This window comes from Falco naumanni, chromosome 13 (genome assembly GCF_017639655.2).
Source record: "Falco naumanni isolate bFalNau1 chromosome 13, bFalNau1.pat, whole genome shotgun sequence".
Taxonomy (NCBI): domain Eukaryota; kingdom Metazoa; phylum Chordata; class Aves; order Falconiformes; family Falconidae; genus Falco; species Falco naumanni.
In genome coordinates, this window is record NC_054066.1 from 30,071,975 (window position 1) to 30,093,309 (window position 21,335).

Below are 21,335 nucleotides of genomic sequence, written 5' to 3' on the forward strand. Positions count from 1 at the left end.
AAATGACTCAGCCTACGTTAAAATTAGAGGTATGATGAGATCGAGACTGCAAGATATGTACTGAATTAAATGCATTTTTACTTGAGTTAAAAAAGATTTTTTGTTAATGCCTAATAAAGGCAATACTGGAAACCTAGCAACTTTAGATGTCTGTGAAATAGTCAAATCTACAAGGTATTTTATGGAGCCATGAGTGCCACCTGCCATCACCACCACTGTAGGAAGGCCAAGGGTGACAAAGTACAGGAGCTTTACAGGGCAGGGATGGCAGTGGGGCCTGACTCCCTGCAATGCTGCGGCCAGTCACCCCCAGGCTTGAGCTGCCAGCATGGGAGGATGAGGCAAAAACAGGACAAAACACAACAGTGGTTGCACCAGGCCACATGCATGCCCAGCAGCAGCAGCATCCCAGCAGCAAGGGTTCCTGCCAAAAGCCTCTGCAGTCACCTTCAACTCCTCCAGCCGCCCATTTACCAAGATCCTCATGATGGTTTCCCCAAGCCCACCTCTTCCCCACCACCACCAGGGTACAGCTGCAGCCCTGGCACCTGCTCCCCCAGCACAGCAGTAAGATGCTGCAGGCAGGTGAGTGCTCATTTCCCCGCTCTCTGCAGTGCTCCAGCAACAACCTGAAACATGTGGCACCATCACTCACGAACAAAAGCTTTTCTCAACTCAAAAACTGACACAACTTCCACAGTTGTAAATCATTTAGCTCAGAGTAACCCTGACAAGTTTTGCTGCACTTTCTGTTGCTTCTCTTTGTGCTCATAAACAGAAGCACAGCATTTCTGGAGCCTTTTATAATAAATACCCCCCATGTATAGACACACATATTTTTTTTTAAAAATATATATAAAAGTATAAATCCTCCAACACTTTGAATGCTAGATGAAAAAAGTATTAGCTGGAAGAGTTTGCTAGGCCAAACGACCAAACCAAGACATTCCCATTCCCCTCCATCCAGATACACTACTTACAGCCAAGAGGAATGTGTCACAGCTCAATGTTTCTGCCTGCTGCCTCCCCAGGCTTTTCCTTTCTCTTGCAGGAAATCCTCCAGCTGGCCCTGTTTTGTTCTGCAGTGCATTTTAAATTCAGCTTCTTTGCATAAATTGAATTCAGGTGCATGTAGGCATTTGGTACTTGTGTGTGGGTGTTGCTCCTGGTGAGATTTCCTTACTTTCTTCATTGCCTAGGTTTCCTTCTAACAAATCCCTAATGAGCAAATTAGAAGCAAAAAAAGAAGAAAGTAATTCTTTCAATTATTTTCTGCCTTTCTGCAATACACACACACAGACACTCTTTAAAGAAATGTGAGAAACCAACTGCCACCAAAGGACTCTGCATCTCCCAGCATGGATTAACAAAGCCCTGGCTAAATTCATGCTAAATGATTTGCACAAATAACTGTTGCAGCTTTCTCCTTTATAGGAGGACACAGAGGACCACGCTCCATCCCTCCAGTCAGTGTTGGCTGCCTCCCTACATCTCTTAATACAAGCCTAGAGTCACTCAGCTGCTATTGAGCAGTGCTGGCACAGTACTCTGGAGGTCAGGATGACAGGCACAGCATGGGTGACCAGCTGTTTAGGCACGGGCCATTTTTACTAACCCAGTACTGAATGGTGGTGGTGCATAAGTGAGGATGAGAAACTACAGGCCACAAGCATTTGGATGCTAACAATTTTAAAAAATCAGCAAGAATAAATCACAAAGAATCTCTTACTGACTGAACAGTATGGTGTCTTGTTTATCTGGATGGACGTGTGTGAAATAAAGGTACCACTATAAAAATAATTTGCACCAGCCGCTTGTGAACAGTGTTCCAGTCTGAATATGCTCTGCTTCAGTGATGACGGCAGTTCATCACCATCACATCTCACACTGTATGGTGCATTATAACAACAGGGGGTCTAGCTTTGCTCTGTCTGGAACCCTCAAATTTTTTATTTCCCCAAACCTTTATGCTTAGAAGCAAAATTATTTACAAGTTGGTGACATAAAATACCATGGGTCAAGTTTTACCCTGGACATTTATTCTGTGGAGACTTAAGCAAATGCACATTGTGTCTTTCTAAAGCTTTCTTGGGGAAGGGTCATGTCCATAATGGGCACTAGGCTCTCAGAGATAAGAGGGTGTAGTATGTAAAACCAGGTGCCATGCCATATACTGTGGCCTGGGGTGCTTGTGGAAGGAGATACTTGGGTTTGATGCCACTACTGATGAGCAGTTCAGTATCCCTTAAAATGTCTGAACCTTGTGTAACACAAGAAAAGAGGGCAGAACGTCTTGTAAAATGCTTGGCTGAAAGCATTGCTCACAGGAAAAATAACAATGGGGTAGAATTTAATAGATTGAGAGACAAAAGGAATTTTGAGAAAGGAGGAAATTCTCCATTCCCTGACTGGATACTACGTTCCCATTTTTCTGCAGGAAAGGGCTTTATGTGTTTGATAAGGCAACATTTTATGTATCAGTTTCTATCCACCATCTACTGGAGATCAAACTCCATCACTAGTCCTTGCATTGAGTAATACTTTGTTTTACTGAAATGTGTATGTTTGTGCACTAAAGTACTGTGATGTTTAAATAATGTATATGGGCTATCACCACTGTAATAACCTGGTACTTGAAAGGGGTGCTCTCCCTGTAGCCTGGGAGGGAAATTAAGAGACCAGACAGCGACGGGCTGTGCAGAGCTGTAAGAAGTACTGGCAGCATATGGTGTGAGATGGCCTAAAGCTACCTGCCTGGCCAGTGCCTGGGCACTTCTGCTGCTGTCTGCACCCCCGATTTCTGACTTAGCAGTGTAATACAAAATATACTGAAAACACAACACAAATGTGAAATAGCAACTGCAGTACACAGTTCAGTCCCCATACTAGTGTGGCTCCCATTACCCATCTCCATAATCCACTCACTGCCATGACACTAGGTGTCCCTGGTCACTGGGAAGGGTTATGTGAGTTGATGTCAGCTCAGCCTGCAGGTCTCTTTGAAATTCCTCTGCTAGTTGTTCAGATGTTTTACCTTAGGTTGGGCTGAGCCATGTAATCCCTCCCTGTACCCCCTCTGCCAGGTCTGGCTAACTCAGGGAGACATTTATACCCCTAGTCGATCCACTCAGCTGTTAAGAGCTGTTTATCTATAACAAAAGCCACCCTCTGGTCCCCTTCATGATGAGATAAAGTCAGCTGCTTCGTGTTGCTCTCTGAGCATCCCATCACCCTTGCCCATCTCCACTGAGCACAAAGCTTTACACCATGGCCCCTCGTCCTTCAGGAGGCCAAAGGATGCTGTGTTCCTGTACTGAGCTCCTGTGCGGTAGTGTGGGGGCATAACTCTCCCCTCGGTTATGCAGAGCCCAGCTGGAGCTGCGAGACTCAGCAAAAGGGCTGGTGGGTCACCCAGGAGTGGCACAAGGAGCTTCTGACCCTCCCATCTCCTGCACCCAGCCCTTCCGCCTGCCTCTGCTGCGAGGAACGCAGAAGTCCTTACCTAGCGAGGTGCCTGTAGGTCTGCATCTCGCTGCTTCAGCCTGCCAGAAAGGCAATGACTGTTCCTGCAGAAAAGTCCCAGGGAGAAAGAAAACACAGTTCAATTACCTGATGCCACCTATTCACATATGCTGAATTTTGAGGGGCAAAGCCCCTTGGGTCTGTTCATCCAGCCAGCCCTTGCTTTCACAGGGTCAGGCGAGACTTCAGGAAAGCATGGATTATGCGTGTTTTCATAGCAAGGCACTGTGAGAGGGTGAACAGGAAAACCAAACCCTAGGAAGCTGGCTGCTGGTGTAGCTGGAGAGGGTGAATCACTCTTGTTTTAGAAGCAGTATCCTTAGCCTGGAGCTAAAAGCAGCAAAATACAGAGTAAGGTAGGGCACTTGCTGTGAAGAATATCCTCAGCTGGGGTTCTTTTTGTTTGTTTTGTTGTGGGGTTTTTGATGCTTGACAGCTATTACCACTAAATAGTACAACCTGTGACAACACAGAGGATGTAATTGTTTTGCTCTGAGAATACAGGGCAGCATTTTCACCAAACAAGAATGGACATGTTGGGTTGTTTTAATTCCTGGCATAGCTGGGCATGTCTTATCTCTGGCTTGAGAAAACTGAAATGCATAATGAAGACAGCCAGTTGTCTTGTTAGGTAACTACACGCAACTTTCACCACAAGATAGGAATTGTTGGCAAGATGTGGTATCAGTACAGAGAAACTTAGTATTGCCAGCTGAATAGATCTGTCACATTTCTTTCTGCAAATTTTATGTCTACTACTACTACAAATAGCACAGCTGAGTGATAAAACTTAAAAAAAAGTGAAAAAATATTTTCTCTATTTTCAAATCTGTTTGTCTTGTGAATCTGACAGCATTTTGCTTTGTCAAAGTCATGTCTCAGGCCCACAGGGCCAGTGCTTGTGTAAAGTGTGTAAAGTGATGAGCTTTACACTCATGCTCATCATTGACAGCAGCAGAGCTTAAACAGGCTTTGCAGCAACTTGTATGGGACAGAGAAGACACTCATTAGGTATCTTTTAACTAGAAGGAGACAGGAATAGGATAACCTTATACAGGAATTTTGCCCTTAAAACACTGAAACGTGCTCTTTAATGTCTGCTGGCTAAGGCCTGGCCCTCCGGAGGCTGAAAGAATTTCACGTTGCCAGAACCTTCCTTCCATGAATAGTCACACTGATTTCATGTACTTCTTTAGGACCAGGTCTTAGATGACACTATTTTTAACTACATGAAGAATATGCAAGCCTAAAACACCTTAACTCTCCAGCTGAGTCTATATATATTTTAAGCCATTCTAATAAGCACATAATTAACATGTGTATTATTCAGCAAAGAGTCAACAGCAAGTGCTGCAGCGAGTCTCATGTCACTAATTTCATTACTGTACAGAAATATGCTACTGTAAATTAACTAGTACATTATGGTGTGTTATAAATAATTAAAACTAAAATGGCAATTGACAAAATGAATGAAGCAAGAACATTCTGTAACCCAGTGTTCTTATCCTACTTAATAACTGCCTGATTTGAGTAAAACACTAAATTTGAGTCTGTTTAAGCACAGGAAGGATTTTTTTAGTATCATTTATTAATTTGGAAAGCACCTCAAAGGCAAAAAAAAATAAATGTTAAAACCTACACATAAGCCACTCCCAGATACAACATCAATCTGCACGCCGTACAAAATAAAGCGCTCCTTTGACACCTTTCACAGGCCACTGAGGTGAAGCCAAAGGGAGCAAACCACAGAAGTGGTGACCTACCCAGGACAAAGCTCTGCTGCTGACTGTGCGACATCAAGACCTACGAAAGAACCCATCCTACCTGATCCTGGAGGACAAGGGAGAGAGAGGAGCTTCGCCAGTCACTCCAGTTGACACCACTTGATGCTCAAGGAGGTGAACAGGAATTATCTGTTTCATCAGTCAGGCTCTTTCACAGCAATATCTGCTTTACAATGTCACAGGCAAGGTTGATAGCTGAGTGTGGGGTGCAGAGTCAGGAAGAATAGGTTCTGCTTTAGCATGTGAATTTAAAGCTGTTCAGCTTTTGAGACCTACAGATTAGAAGAGACAGATAGGTGAACAGCATATAAGCAATATCCCTTTCTCCCCTCCTCATTATGTAGCGAGGATATATCAAGCTGTAGCCCTATATATAGTACCATATAGTACCATAGATGTGGTAGAGGGATTTTTAAAGCAGACCAAAGATGCTTTTATGCAACTTCTTAGAACTTTGCTCCACTACTTCAATCAATAACAAGTGTCAAATTGTTTTTGCAGACATTTTCTGTTGTTGTTATTTTTTAATTTTTATTCTTCAGTTTCTCCAAAATAGCAGGTCTTTTTTTTTTTTTTTTTTTTTTTGATAGACATAAAAGGGGCTGACAAAACCTGCTGCTTCATTATCCCCAGGTGAATTCCATATTCTGCTCCTTCAACACTCCCAGCTATGTCAGGACAAAAAGCTTTATCAATTTATCTACTGTTTATTCTGTCTGATCTAGCCCCGACTTTCATCAGAATGGAGACCAATCCCTGCTGACCAGTTAGGGCCAAACCCTGTGCTACATCCCTGCAGCCACAGCACCACAGAGGTGAGCGCCATTGCCCACCTTCCTGCTTCAAACCAGCAGGTGGGATGCTGAGGGATGGTGTCCCCAGGAGGAACCTTCAGGGAGAACTCCCCATGTGGAGAGGGCTCTGACCCTGTTTCTGTAACCCCCAATGTTACTACTTCTCTGGAGTCCACCACAGCATGGAAGGGTCCTTACTGGTGCTGGCTCAAGTGCATTCGCAGACATCCCTGGGCTGCTGGCTGGATGGTAGAGTGCACCCACCTCCCCATTCATGTGAAAGCGAAGAGGCAGAAGAGCTTTAAATATCTGCCTAACCTTGAATGGTGCAGTTACATTGGAGCAGATGGAAATCATAAGGGACAACAATCCTCTTGCTTCACAGTGTAAGGCAGCTTCCACCTGGCAGACTGGGGGCATGAACAGCAAGTAAGAATGGTCCAAGGGGAAAAGCTCGTTTGTAACTGCCCTCCAGCCATCTGTTACTGCCTACACGCGCTATGACACCCTTACTTGGAGGCTGAGCAGAGGACCTGACAGCCTGTTCTGGTACAAGACACCCCACAGGCTACCCCAGGGAGCCTCTGGACCATATGAGGAGATTTGTCAGGCACCAGGTGATGGTGGGAAAGAATGGGATGCTCCTGCAGGGATGCACTTCCCTAAGAGATCCTGACTTCTGGATAAAGCCTTGTAGCTGAGAACAGAAGCCTGTAATACCATCCCACCGTGGATGAGGACACCGGTGGGTTTGCACTGGGTATAAGCAAGGATGGTTTAAAATTCTCACTTTTTTTATAATAATGATGGATTAATACTGCCTTTGCTAATCCCCCAGGGCCAAAATAGCAGACATAAGACTTCCAAGCTGCAATGGGTGCTCACAGCTGTACAAGCCAGAGACCGTTAAGCACTCAGTTTACTCCCACAGACCAACTATTTCCTTCTTTTTTTATAACCATTTCTTTAGGCAAGTCTCTCCTGGTATTTTAAAAATTCATTTTAATCAATTTAAAATTAATAAAAAAATAGTGAAATCCTTAGGGCCTGAAAACTCCAATCTCTGCCACACTGGAAGTGATGAGTCAGCTCCAGCACGGCCTGCCATGGAGCCTGCTGAGGGACGCCGCCAAAGAGCTGCTGCTGCGGTGAATTAGGTCACTTGGTTTGCTATTTACAGAGAGGCAACCGTCTCTGCAATTGGATGTTTCCTTCTTTCTGATGTGAAAGAGCTGCCGTACTCCAAGGGCTGGACCACCAGCAACACCTCACTGTTGCCACAGATGCTGTGGCTCTGGTCTGTGCATTTACCCAACAGAAGCGCAGCTGAACCTCTCCGACAGGAGGGAAAGGACCGTGGCCACCGGCAGCAGGATATGGTGACAAGCAGGGTCCTGGCCCACTCCTGCAGTGCTGCGTGGTGTCTCCTCAGGGGACTCCGGACTCCTGCCCTTGTTGCTAACCCATGCTCTGCTCGGGCTAGGAATGGCAACCAGCAATCCTGAGAGCCAGTCCTCTGGCTCATGCTGCTGCCCAAAGCAAAGACTCAAGCCCAGGCCCAGCTCTGCTCACTTCACAAGAGAACACGCACTCCTTCGGTATCAGGGGAGAGCTACAATGCTCCCTTGCTAATCACCCTGGGTCTAATTGCTGTGCCATGGTCCTAACAGGCAGCTCCTATGGCAGCTCTCCAGGGCATTAACATTAAGCCTCCACTTTGAATACTAATGTGGCACGTGAGCAAAAGCAGTTCCTACCTCGTGTGCCCAGAGCATGTGAGCCATGCAGGCTGGTCACCTCTGTGTCTGTGGGCCACAGCAGCGTCTGGATGCCAGCCTGGGGCAGCAGCAGACCAGGTGTCTGCGGGAGGCTGGTGTCTGTGGGCGGTAGGCAAGAAGTAGTGCTGTGCCTCACTCCCCACGCCCAGTGCCAGGGGACAAGGGAGGCTGAGGAGCTCTTACAGTGCTCTTGCAGCATGAAAGTTCCCAGTCTGTAGGAGGGGAGCAGGAACAGGACTAACAGAAGGGCAGAACCCCCCGTAGCCTGCCCACAACATCCCTGTGTTCAGTCCTCTCTACCGGCTGACCAGGCTCAGGCTTCCCCAGCATGTCCCTTCTTAGACACCCTAAAGGTGGGCACAAGGGTCCCTGACGCCGAAGGCCATTTCTTATAGCCACGCGATGCGACTTCTGTTCCCCTGGGCTGGGAGAAGGACAGGAAAGCTATATGCCAGCCCTTTCAGGAACAGCCAGGCTCTGCTGGAAGCAGAAAGGCTGCCCATCAGCTGGCAGCTACACTGAAAAACAGATCTGAATCACCACCAGCTTACAGCACTTATCTGAAAACACTGGTGACCTGCTTTGGAAAAAACAAGTATATAATATTGCGTGACAGTTGGCACCACCACTGCACCCCTGCCCAGCTCTGCCCTGGAGTGGAAAGGACTGGCCAGGTGGGAAAGCAGAGAAGTCAGCTCGACTCCCCTTGCCCCAGCAGCTGCTTGATTTCCCTCCCAGGTGTAGTTCGCCTAATGTCAGTTATTCCTCCCCTATCCTGGAGCACCAAGAGAATCAGACACAGTGAGGGTTTCCCCTTGGCAAGAGAGGAACACACAGTGCTCGGGTGGGCCATTCAACAGCAAAGAAAATTGTCCAAAAAAAGTGCTTGCACTTTCTCACAAACAGTTTCATGTCCCCTACAAGCAGTGGCTCCAAATAACAAGATGCCTTGAGTAATTAACTGAATGTTCTCTGGATAGAGCTTGTAAAAGGAGCTTATACGTATTAAACTAGAAAGAAAGATCTACTGTCTATAACTTGTTCTTTACCAACAAACAAAAGGCTTGGACTGAATCCATCTTAAAGCAAAATTTACAAGAGCCTTATGCTGACATTATTCAATAGAAAGAACTAAACAGAATCCAGGGCATTTGTGAGAGGCTGATCATAAAAAGCAAGGTTTGTAGTCTGTTTGTTTTGTTTTTTAAGAAAATCAAACACTCTCTTTTTTTTGGCATTAACATGACAAAGTTGTAAAGATTTAGCAGTAGCACTGTACTAGCCTTCAAGAAATACACAAAACAACTGCTCCCTTAGCTAGATCAGCTGCTCCAGCAAGCATTATAGTTGCCATTATCAGAGCTGAAAGTGGAAAGGAATTCCTCATGAATGCACTGAAGGACAAAGGATCTTGCCTGTCACAAGGGCCTGTATAGTGCTAGGTGCTGGGACTACAGTATCTGCATCCTGACATATGCTTGCCCCATGTAGTCTGCTGTTCCATTGGGAGAAGTAACACTTTGATAGTAAAGCAAAATAATTCTACTCTGTGAATCACTATTTTTTTACTTGCAACAAAAGCCAAAAGCCAATGTTCTACAGTCAAGACAAGGTAATCACAGCAACATGGAGCTCCGCTACGCAGAAACACAACAGCTACTCAGCATCAGCATTACTAGGCATGACTCAGATGCTCCACTGTATTTGGAATATACTGCAATAGCAGGCAGTTAATATTGCTGTGTAGTCTGTAAAAAATGGCATATAAAGGAAATATGGGGGAAATATTGTAGTTATTTAAATGGGTTTATTTTGATACCATCAGAAATAAACTTGCCTGAGTAAACCAGTATTTAGCCCTTTATCTTTACAAGTGGCCTTTACAGAGTAAAATAGCTGATGCTCTCCTGAATCTGCCCTGAATCTGCTGTTACATTTCCGTGGGAGCAGGTGAAAGTAGCTGTGTCATGTAGCAGCAAAAGGCACCAGGGAAGCCTTGGGAGGCCAGCAGCAGCAGAGCCCACCAGCTTGCGCCCCCCAAACAACCCAACCCAAGAAACCCAAAGAAGATCCCCCACCCCCAACAACTGTATGAAGCCTGACAAGATGACTACTACAATCCTGCAACTCCATACACTAGCTGAATACACCTAGTTTGGCCAGTAAACCGTTAAAAGCAGCCACATTCTTCTACTAGAGAGTAAGCTTTGATAGTTCCACCTTTCCCAGCTGTTGGTAAGTGGCTCAGTACAAAAGGTCAGGTTGGGAGTTATCCACAGCACAGGGCTTTCCATGCTCCTGGCAGACTGTCTCATGCCAGTCATTATGGAAACCAACTGTCACAAGTGGTTTATGACCTGGGAAGACACAGAGACACATCGGCTGCCACAGAGAGAAGAGCAATCGTAGGCTGGAGGACTAGGCTCACTTTTGAGACCAGTTCCTGCTCTGGCGATTGTCTTCTTTCTCACAACAATCTTCAGAAGGGTCCAGCCACTTCAGGGACCCAGAGCTCTAACATTCCTGCTTACCAGCTGCTAAACTCACAAATGTCTGCGTTTCTGAAGCTAGTCTCCAGAGACCCAGAAAAAGTTCTTCTGAATATACTGGGAAGCACATCAGTCTTAGCACTGCAGAGCAGCCTGGTCTCTATTTCGTGCTTAAGTCTCTCATATTCAAGAACTGGTTTTGTCTCCTCTGGAGAGGAGGAGCAATGTGACAAAATTTATTTCCTGCTCACCTATTAATATTCAGCTGTGGTAGAAACAAAGTATTTTGGCTTGTGCCCTCATTTGCTCACTGAAGAGAAATAAAGACTAACCAAAATGGTTGAACATGATCAAAATTGAAGCCCTGCTTCTCCAGAAGGCTGCAGGGTGACCAAGACCCAGTGCAATGGTAGATGATAGAATAAACCTGTAAAGTTTATTTGTGAGATTTCAAAAAGCTTTCCTCAGATGTCACAGACTGCGCATCACAGGCATTCTTGAGATAAATAACAGAATTATGTAAAGAAACAAACAAACCTTTCCTTACCTATAAAACAGAAGGTGAAAAGAGTGACAATTTCTTGTGTATTCTTTGCAGGTCATGTCTAAACCGCACAGTGCAAACAATTGCATGCCCTGCTGAGGACTCCCTTCCTACTCATGCACTCCTACGGGCCAAAGGCAGGCCTGTAAGAATATTGAAATTCAAGGTCTGATTTTGCAGTGAAGAAACAAAAAAATATTCAATGATTTAATGAAATTTGTTATGAGACACAATTTCCGTTCCCAACTTCTGTTTCTTCCTATTACTGAGATTAGGTCAGGGTAAAATACAAACATGAAAGCACTGTTGTGATGAAAGAACAGTTGTTTGCTTTCTTTTTGTGGCCAATTAACACAGCTTGCTAGGAGGAAAAAAAACCCCACCCCATTAATGCTCAAAGAGGAGCAAGCTCAGCTTTAGGTCATAAGCTGCTTTCTATGGTTTGGTTTGCCACACTTACTCTGGAGCCTAATTCTGTTGAAGCAGGAATCATTCGGAGATCAGGAGTGGTATCATTCTAAGGAAGAGGATATGATCAGATTCAGGCCATGGGTTGCTATAGAACTTGTCTCTGTTTGCCCTTTCCACTTTTCAGTCACAGTGCTATCGTCCTACCAGACCGCCAACACAACACAGGGGAAGAACTCCATACAACTTTTTTTGAAGCGGTATTTGTAAGAGTGCATTGTCCTCAAGTGCCTGATGCATTCAATCCAAAAAGCATTTGCTACAGAAGGTAAATAAAACATTACAAGAATCAGATTTACATCTAATCTACAATCTAACCTCCGCATTTACAAAGGGGAAACTTTTCCAAATCTTTAAGTCAGAGGAAGTCTTGTGAGTAAATCCTATACCCATCTTTGAAAATGTAGTGTATGCATCTGCTTTTCCACTTGCAAGGAAAACGGAAGAGTTGTCCAGCCACATTAATTGGTATATAGGACAATGAGATAAAAAGCATCTAAAAAGAAATAAAATCAGTTTGTGAATTGTGCAGATTTTACAACACTTATTTCTGCAGATGCATTTTCTGTATAACAAGGCATCCACATCCACCACAGCAGGGGAGCTGCCAAGTATAACAAAGAGCACTCCAGCATGCTTTGATCTGTAGTAAATTTAAAAGGTAGTTTTGTAAAATGAAATTAAAGTGTAAAGAAATAGTGGAATTTAACCTTTTTATGCCCTGTATCAGTAATGCCACCGGGAATTACAGCTTCTCATTGCTCTCCAGATGCATAAGGAATCAAGTATTAGTTATTCGTTCCTACTACTTCTGTTCAATCAAAAGGTGGCAAACTACTTCCCTTGAAACCACTGCTAATGAAATTTTAGTGTGAATGCAACTGGTGACAACCTAGTAAGAACAAATTCTTAAAAGATACTTAAGCACCAAAATTCCATTGATTCATATGGAAATTATAGCTTTGAATACACTTAAACCTGATCACAAGTAGCAATTAAAATTTTGCCAGGTCAACTAAAAAACACCCTTCTGAAATTACTTTCTTCAGCAGGGTCTTTTTCTGAAAGCAATCTGTCCTGTTTCCCTACTCAGCATGGCCAGTATCGTAACCAGATTACCATATGTAAACCCTGCCCTCTACAATACCGCATGTACTCTTCCATACATAATATGGTTCCTTAACAGTTTTATACTACAGTAGAAATCTTTCAGAAATATGAGCTTTTGCTCATATTGGTGATACTGCATTCATGTAAAGTCTTCTACAAAGGTTCCTTATTCTGTGGTGTGTGCGGAGTCCCTTGGTCCCACTGATAAAACGTGAAAGATGCTGAAGGATTAGACCTCATGAAAGCAATGGGAGTGAGATGCAATATGCAATCTTCTTCTTCATCACCTCCAGTGTCCTGAGCACGGCATGCCTTGCGATTTCTTCCCCAAGTATGTATATCTTGGTTCAGTATATTAAACCATTTAATAAAATAGCAGAAGGGCTGTGAGTAGGAACTGCTTACATATGTGCTACTTCAGCATCTGGACAATAGTTTTGACCAAACCAGTCTCTGGCTGATAAGAACACAGGCACCCAAGAACAAAACTAGACCTACTTCCAGTTATTTCTGTGGAAGGCAGAGATGGCCTTAAATTTCTGATATGCGCTGTGCAGCCTGTGAGACATGGTGCTTGCTAAATGCAAAGTATTAACCACTATGGTTTCAAAGCTGTTTTTTATTTGTTTCTATTTGTTCAGTATTTTCAAGGGTAACACATGGAAAAAGTGAAAGTGCCTGGTAACATGATTCTAAATTGTTGGCTTTGGTAGCATGAAGTAAAAATGCAAATGCATTACTGAGTGAGCAGAGCCAACAGAAGGCTTGGTGACCCCCACCACATCCTGAAACATAAACAGGAACTTTTTCAGAAAATGGCATTACCTTTATTCAGCACAGCCTAGTTATTAGCTAAATATGCAGTACATTTTCAGCACATCTAACTTACAACAACTTCTGCCATGAGCCTGAGAATACATTAAAGGGTGCTCATAAGAATGATTATAAAGCACCTACTAGGCCAAGGAGATTCTGCTGCAATATTTTAATTTTCATTTAAATTATAATTTACACCACTCTGCTAACAAAAGGAAAAAAGGGCACTTTAAATGTAGAAGCAAGCACATGTATGTCCATTTATTTTTCCTTAAGTGCAAGTAGGTTAAAGCTCCATCTAGTGCCGGGGTCTTGGAAGTTACTGAGAGATCTGCAGTCCAAAAATAGCAAACACGTGCTCACAAAATTATCAGCAGGAAGCCTTGCATCTCAAAGCAGTCACACACAGGTGACAAGAAGGCTGCTGCAATTGCTCTTAGTGTGTAAGGGCTTAATTTTAAAGCTGCTGTATCTTGGACCACACAGAGAACGTGGCACTACCTGGACAGGGACAAAGTGCTCGAAACACATGCCTGCAACAGCGAGGAGTGCCAGCCTGCAGAGTCACACGTGTACCCAGCACCACTCTCCTCAGCAGTGCTCCATGATCATCGCCACAATGTTTTGCGCTACTCTTTGGGTCCAGGGAGCGGGGTGCAGAGAGGGAAGCACGGAAGGCAGCACACTCCTCCCAAAAGCCAGTTGCTCTCAAGAGCAAGGGCACTCTCAAGAGAAGTGGAAAATTCGTAACTTCTCAGGAAAAGAAGGGATTTGAATCTTGGGTTTCCCATTTCTTGCCAAGTGCTTGCTCAAAGGGTTGTGTGGAAAAGGTGACAGCACCCGGACTCCCCCCAGGACCACACATCCCTTTGTTTCACAGGGACCCCGGCACTGGTACTTGCGCACCATTCCCAAGGAGCAGCCTCCAGGTCTCACTCTCCAAGAAAGCAGGCTGGAGGAGAGCTGCCTCCGTCCGCCAGTGCTGTGGGGCAGGCATCCTGCACCACTGCCCTCAGAGCTGTGGTGTCTTCCCCACTGCAGCTCCTGCAGCTCCTGGAGCCGGGCACCTCACACCAGGTTCCATGCCCACATGGGGTCTGGTGACCTCAAAGCTAGCCAGAAACAAAGCAGGCTTCAGGACAACTTCAGGACTGAAACTTTGAATTTACTAAGCATGTTGAATTCCAGTTTTGGATCTATGCCCCAGCTACATTCTCTTTTCTTTCAGCAGAAAATACTTCAACACACTAGCTGCCAACCTTGAAGCAGGGTGTAAATAAGATTGCTGTTTTAATTCTGGGAAGGAACTTACTGTAGCAATATTTCATAGTAGTTGCAGTGTGGCAAAAAAAGGTGTTTCTGATTAATGCTGAAAATACCTTAAGACTAGAGTAAGTTTACTATATTTTAATTATATTTTGAAAACTACCTGGGACTTTTATTTATTTACTTTTATACCCTTCAGAAAAACTACCAGGAAATCAATCAATCAATATTTTTTCACATACTTCAGAAGATGCTTTACACACCAGGCTGCTACTCCGAAAGAAGGGCAGAGCACGGGGAAGGTCTATGGGGGTGGGCGAGGGGGAGGAGGGAGAGAGAAGGGAACTGCAGTAGAGGGGGCAGAAATGCTCGGCTGACATTCGCTAAACTCAAAGTACTGGTTTGCGTGCTGTAAGGTGATCATGGTTATACTATGGTTATAAATGTTAAGTAACTCCTTTTATAGTATTTCTCTTCCTGTTACAGCATATAGTTTCTAAAACAGCAAAGACAGAAAAAAAAAATTTAGTGATTTAAATTAAAAACAAACCTTTTTTTGCCATCTTATAAAGCTTTTTTTTTTCCTTGGTCTTTTAACAATCATTTGACAGGGATGATTATCCACTCACACTAGTTAGTAATAGAAGCTACCACATAAGCCACTGCAGCTACAATGCTTTACGTGTGAAGAGTGCAGTCTTTGTTTTTCACCATAAACTATTCTTTAAAAAAAAGTTGTTGGAACTACAGAAAAAAATGTAAACAAGGAGAAAGAGCTGTGTGCAATAGGAAGGTGTTATAAATGAGTGAAGTGGAAAAAAGTATAATCTGGCACTGAGGAGATGTGCCATTGCCTCTGCTGCAGCCACACAGCTGATGACTGTCCCCAGGTCCCTGCCAAGAGTAGGTTTTGAGAAACAGTATACGTTTGCCTAAACGCTGCCTCCAGGCTGTCTGTTTCAGCACAAGAGTTCAACTTCCTTCCAATCAAAATTTGCTCAACTAACCCATATCTAAAACCAGGTTATCACCAGTTTTGAAAGGCTGACACCCTTACTGCTTAATATACAGATTGACCACCTGCCAGCAGTTTACCATTACCTCCTCCACAGACACCTACTAACAATAACACAAGAAAATGGGGGGTCTATTAGAACAAACACATAAAAAAGTCCAACTGTTGCCAATGTTCCCTTTCTCTCTTTTTCTGCATTTTATTTTATTTTGCAATGGTAACTGCTAAAACTGCACCTGTTTCTAGCTCTGTAACCAAAACCATGCTGTATGTCACAACTGCCTTTAACTTATAACATAGTTATTATAAGTTAACAATAACTCATGAATGCTATTCTAACTTAATAATTAGGGCGAGGTCTGTATAGCTAAGGACAGTCATTCTGTTTGTTCAGTCAAAGCAGTAACATGTTAAGACTTTTTTTTTAATATATTGAAGTTGTGTATTTTCCCTTAAGAAAAGTCATCCTCATTCTCCATTTTACATTTGAGTTTCAAAGAAAACTGAAATAGGAGGAATCCTTTCACTCTTCTAGATGAACACCTGAGTTACTAATCTTTAAAAAGCACTTTGCCAGTTTGACAGTTATTTTCATCCAGAGTACAGACAAGCTGTATTAGATGCATCTAACATATGTCTTCACATAACCTAAGCATGCACTGGGAAATAAAGAGTTACAAACATGTACGACCAAACATCAGGTGTGACCAATTGTGGATACTCCCAAGTGTGGCCTGATGATGCAATGTGAGCTGGATTGCTGGATGGGGACCCCAGAAAGACAGACAGGAGAGCAGAGTCACATAGGAGATGACCGGGTTCCTCTTCCTCACAGTAACACCACCAAGAATCCAGTCCCAGTTGCTGTAAAGACTGATGATAAAAACCCAGAGCCTGCTTCAAAACACTGTATGATCAGATGCTTGCCTCCACTGCCACTTACTATCCAGTGTTCAACCAGTGATGCTGGAGGGGCACAATCCATCAACAGACCAGTATGCAATCAAAGCCATGGTCTCTTGAAGCAATCTGCCAGGTTTCTGCAGATGCCTGCTTACCACCATGCTTCATTTAAAAAAAAAATAAAATTGTAAAGTTACAGAGCATTATAAAGTTAGAACTGTATAATTTCTCTGGGAAAATATGGCTTGTTATATTTCAGAATTATCATTAAATGCTTTTGCAGACAGTGAATGTTTTGGGTAGAAATCATGCATGACAGATAAATTTATGTATCTGTGATCCAAAAATCCTTTGGACTTTTAGCAAAGAACAAGCATTGACAGCAAAATTATTTGTGATCAGAGGAAGAAATATCACCCAGATAAACCTATTTACAGATACTGTCACTGAAAGAAAGCTCAAGGAAGGAAATAACGTACTGAACAAAGCTTCAGAGCTCCCTGGCTAAAGCATGTGGTAGATGGAATAAGCAGTGCAAAACCAATCACCTATGGAAACGGTGAGCTAGAAAAGCATAAAGGTCTGTCAGTTTGATAACCAGAACATGACCATGCATAGGCAGCCAGGAACTGGACACAGACTGACAGACACATACGTGGACTGCCAGGAACATGCTGCTGACCTCGTGGTCATGTGTTCAGCAGAGGGTTCTGGTGTTACTGCCTGCAATGCAAGGCAACATTAGGAAAAAGTTTGAGGGTTTTTTTTTCCTTATTGTATGCCAGCACAGTGCAAAAGTGCAGATCAGCTGTTAAAAAGGTAAAATTGTACAACAGTCAACTTCAACAGGGAAAAAAAACCACAGATGAAGCCCGGGAAAAGTTAAATGTTGTTCTTTTTCATCTAACAATTTCTCAGCGTGGTCAGTGAAGTTCACAGAGATCAGAGGTATAGACTTCAGGCAGTAATAAGATTGTTAACTGTTCCTGTCTAACCACACCGTGCTAACAGCCATAAAAAATTACTGTGTTGAGAGCCCATACTTGCTCTGCTCCATTTTCCACCCTTCTGCTTTCCCTCCCTCTCACTTTGTGCTTCTTCAACTCCCTCACTGCATTTCTTAGCCTTAGTTTCCACCTTTCAGCTTAACTCCTATACCACCTTTCACCCACTGAAATTATCAGTTAACAAAGGCATGTAATGAGTCACCACTGCACTTGGATAAAATAAAATAAAGAGCTTGGATTGACAATGCTACCACCTTCCCTCCACTATGTTAAGCCATCTACAAAATTTACTGAATTTCACAGTATATACCCTTGTTTCATAACTGAAAACTTAACAGAGGGCTACCTATTTGGGTTCTCTTTGCTTTATTTAAAGCAAAACAAAATAGTGCAGGATCTAAGTACACTGAAGAGCCTGACTGTTAAATCTTAATATACAGAAAGCTGGATCATATAGGCCTGATTCTGCACATCTCGCAAAGGGACTCTTACCAAGGACGACACCATTACGAACTGGAGACTACCTGTCCAAGTAAGAATCTACATATAATATACTTTCATTTCTAGGATTAATGTTTATGTTTTGTTGGTCACCAGCGAGATCAAGTTACTTTAAAAACCAAAAAGCTGAGCAAAGTTCCATGATTTCAGACATCTCTTTTAGTGCTTTGGCCAGTCTATAAATCAGATCCATGAAGAGCTGTCCTTCCTCAGATATAAAGCATTTCTGGAAGCCACCGAAACTGAAGCAATCTCACACCCTTATCATCTGACACAGCAATACCCCTACACTTGCATCTGATTTTAAAAGTGGCATTTTAGGTTTGTTATGTTTGAATTTGATGGTTAGAGTAAATGATAGGGAAGGAAAATAATTCTCAACTGCTTAAACAACTAATCCTTAGAAAGACAAAGGTTTTGCTGAGCTGTCTATACTGGTAAAACCACACCCAGGCAAACCTCCTCTATGGAGATGAAACTCTCATCCACACATGGAGTTAAACCACCATTCAAACGACCTGAGATACACCAGAAAAGCATCTTTCCTTCAGAACTTCCTGGATGGTTTCAAGTGCTGTTCTACAGGGCTCTCTGCAGCATGACCATAGCTATGCTACCCTCGACAGGACCCTTTTCATGGGCAGGTGTAGCTATGCAATAAAACCTTGCACTGTGATCTTAATCTAACAATTGTTGCATTCTGTATCACCGCATCTTTTAAACCTAGCTTCAAATTTTCAGCTCATTAATAGGTCATTTTTACAATATATTTCCAGCTAACACTCATCCCAGCCTTTGGTGGCTTCCCCATTTTTCAGTGAAGCCACTTCAGCAGTTGTGGAAGTTGTGGACTCTGTTTTCTAGTCATTGCCATGAGGCTATGAGACAGGCTGCTCCTGGCTTCTTGGCTTTAATCAGCAGAAGTGAATCTACTAACTTGCACAACTTCTAAATCAGTTTTACCCTCTGCACTTCCAAAAGCACTTGTGGTAAAGACTGCCACAGGAAAACCAATATGGTCTGGAGAGGAAGTCACCAGAGCAGCACCTCAAACTGACGCGAACAGTGGCAACGCTGGAGGCGAGTGATGCATTGAGTGAGCTCTGGGTCTGTAAAGTTTAATTCTCACAAAGAAGTCCAGCTGTGTTCTGTTGATGGTCACTTGCCCTTCCTGTCTACACATAAATGCTGGTTAAAGTTCTTCAAATGGGCCAATTTGGTCAAAAACAGGAAGAAGCCAGGACATTGTAAGAAATCTTACCTTTGGCTGTACAACCATTTCGAGCACAGCAGCACCTCTGGTAGTTAAAAAGCCTGACACAAAACTCGTATTAATTTGTTGTACTAACAAAATATATGCCCTTGTCCTGGTTTCAGCTGGGATAGAGTTAAATTTTCTTCCTAGTAGCTGGTACAGTGCTGCATTTTGGATTTAGTATGAGAATAATGTTAACAACACACTAAGGTTTAGTTGTTGCTAAGTAGCGGTTACCCTAAGTCAAGGACTTTTCAGTTTCACATGCTCTGCCAACAAGGAGGTGCACAAGAAGCCGCAAGGTACGCAAGGTAGCGGAGCCAGGACAGCTGACCCAAACTAGCTGAAGGGATATTCCATACCATAAAACATCACGCTCAGTATGTAAAGTCCTTCAAGTTTTTGGGCAATTTCAACCTTCATGTTACTAATATAAAAGCAGTCAAGTTTCCCACAAAGCCTTAAAAAGTACACTCTCACTAAGCACATTCAGTACTTTAAAATTCTTTCAAATGATTATTTTTCTTAGATGTGATCCAACATAAATTTTAGGCAAAGTTCTAAATCAAAGCAAAAAGACCAATAATTTGTTACAAGCTGCACAAAAAAGCCAAATCGTGGCTTTACTGTGCAAATACTTTCCAGAAAGAAGAACTACCAGGCAGAATGCAGAAGGAAACTAAAATATGAAAAATCACGATCTAGCATTTATCATGCATGCATAGCTTACATGGTTCAGACAGCACCATTTCATACATCAGTCGAGGTACTGATGTTAAAATGACCCGCTACTTCTATCAATTTTAACCACAATATTTTTGTTTATATGTAAATCCTTCATGTAACAAATGTCTCAGATTCCAATTAAGACTCGTAACAAAAAATACAACCGGAACTCCTCTCTCCAACAATCTTGAACATATAGAGCACATCCTCATTTTCTTAAACCAAACAGTTTCAAAGGAGCTGTTGCAGTAGTGCCCATACAAATAGCATTATCATGATTGCTTAACACAGAACATGATGACATGAGGCACCTAATAGTAAAAATAATATTAAAGGATTATGTTTTTTAGAAAAAGCACTGGTGACTGCTGAATCTTCAAATTATACAAGCTACCTGGTAGTTTTGTAACATTAAATAATGGTAATCCAATTCAGGCTTCACTTTCTAAATATATTAGTAGAGTTTCTTCAACAAATAACGACAACTAAGAGCTGAGCTACCAAGCAGGTGGTAAATAATCCACACTTGTCCATCCGTTTATGTTCAGGAGATCCCAGACTTCCACGCAATTATTTACAATTTAAATCATTAAAAGCAGACAACTGTCTTCCTGCATCGCTAGCAGAATCTGCTCATCAAAATAGCACTCACTGCTGCTCACCTGGTTTATGCAGCTATTAAAAAAATACCACGAAGCAGTGGTAATATTACCATTCTGTGACATCCAGGTGAAACGTTGGGTTCATCAAAGAGGCAAAGCATTGAACCCACCACACATTAAACTGGCAAGACTCCAGAAGCCCAGGGGACCACCATGTAGTGCCACACACAGCAGTTCAGTAGCTGTCAAAACTGCAGCATTTCCCCCCAGACCCAGCCCAGCTCTGAGCTGGCAGCGACTGTTGGGTCTTTACCTCCTGTGAAACAGGACCAGACATGAGGTTGTGAGGGCTCAGAAACACATGCTTGGTCCTCAGGCTGAAGGGATGGACAAATGTGTGCAAGGGTGCATGCAAGAAAGTGAGAGGCAGCATAGCCTTTGCCTAAAGCCCTGGAAACCCACAGGTTCTTCCACAAGATACCTCCACGCTTGTACCCAGCAGCCCACCATCCATGTGAAGCCCACCCCTCTCGTTAAACAAAGAACAGTGATGCTAGCAAACAGGCAGTTCCAAAATTCCCAAGGCCTGTCCCTGGGTTCAGGGTGTCCACCTCTATATTTATTAAATCCACTTATTGAAGTGAAACAATCTGGAATCCTTATTGCAGCTTGCAAAAACAAAACAAAAAAAATCACGCCCCCATACAGACAAAAACCAAACAGATTTTGGTTCAACTCTAAAAATAATGGACCCA

General features: G+C 43.1%; 1 long non-coding RNA gene across 14 annotated transcripts in view; it reads right to left on the reverse strand.

The window, feature by feature from the left end:
• LOC121096557 overlaps positions 1–21,335 on the reverse strand; it is a 100,826-nt gene that overhangs the window by 77,704 nt on the left and 1,787 nt on the right. For 11 of the 14 annotated variants that reach the window (XR_005830585.1, XR_005830582.1, XR_005830581.1 and 8 more), the window contains 3 exons: positions 5,347–5,578; positions 3,503–3,566; positions 981–1,218 (listed from right to left, as the gene is read on the reverse strand). This is a non-coding gene — a long non-coding RNA (uncharacterized LOC121096557). Of the gene's footprint in view, positions 1–980; positions 1,219–3,502; positions 3,567–5,346; positions 5,579–10,914; positions 11,051–21,335 lie in introns of those variants that run through there. The other 3 variants (XR_005830579.1, XR_005830583.1, XR_005830578.1) reach the window with 2 other exon arrangements.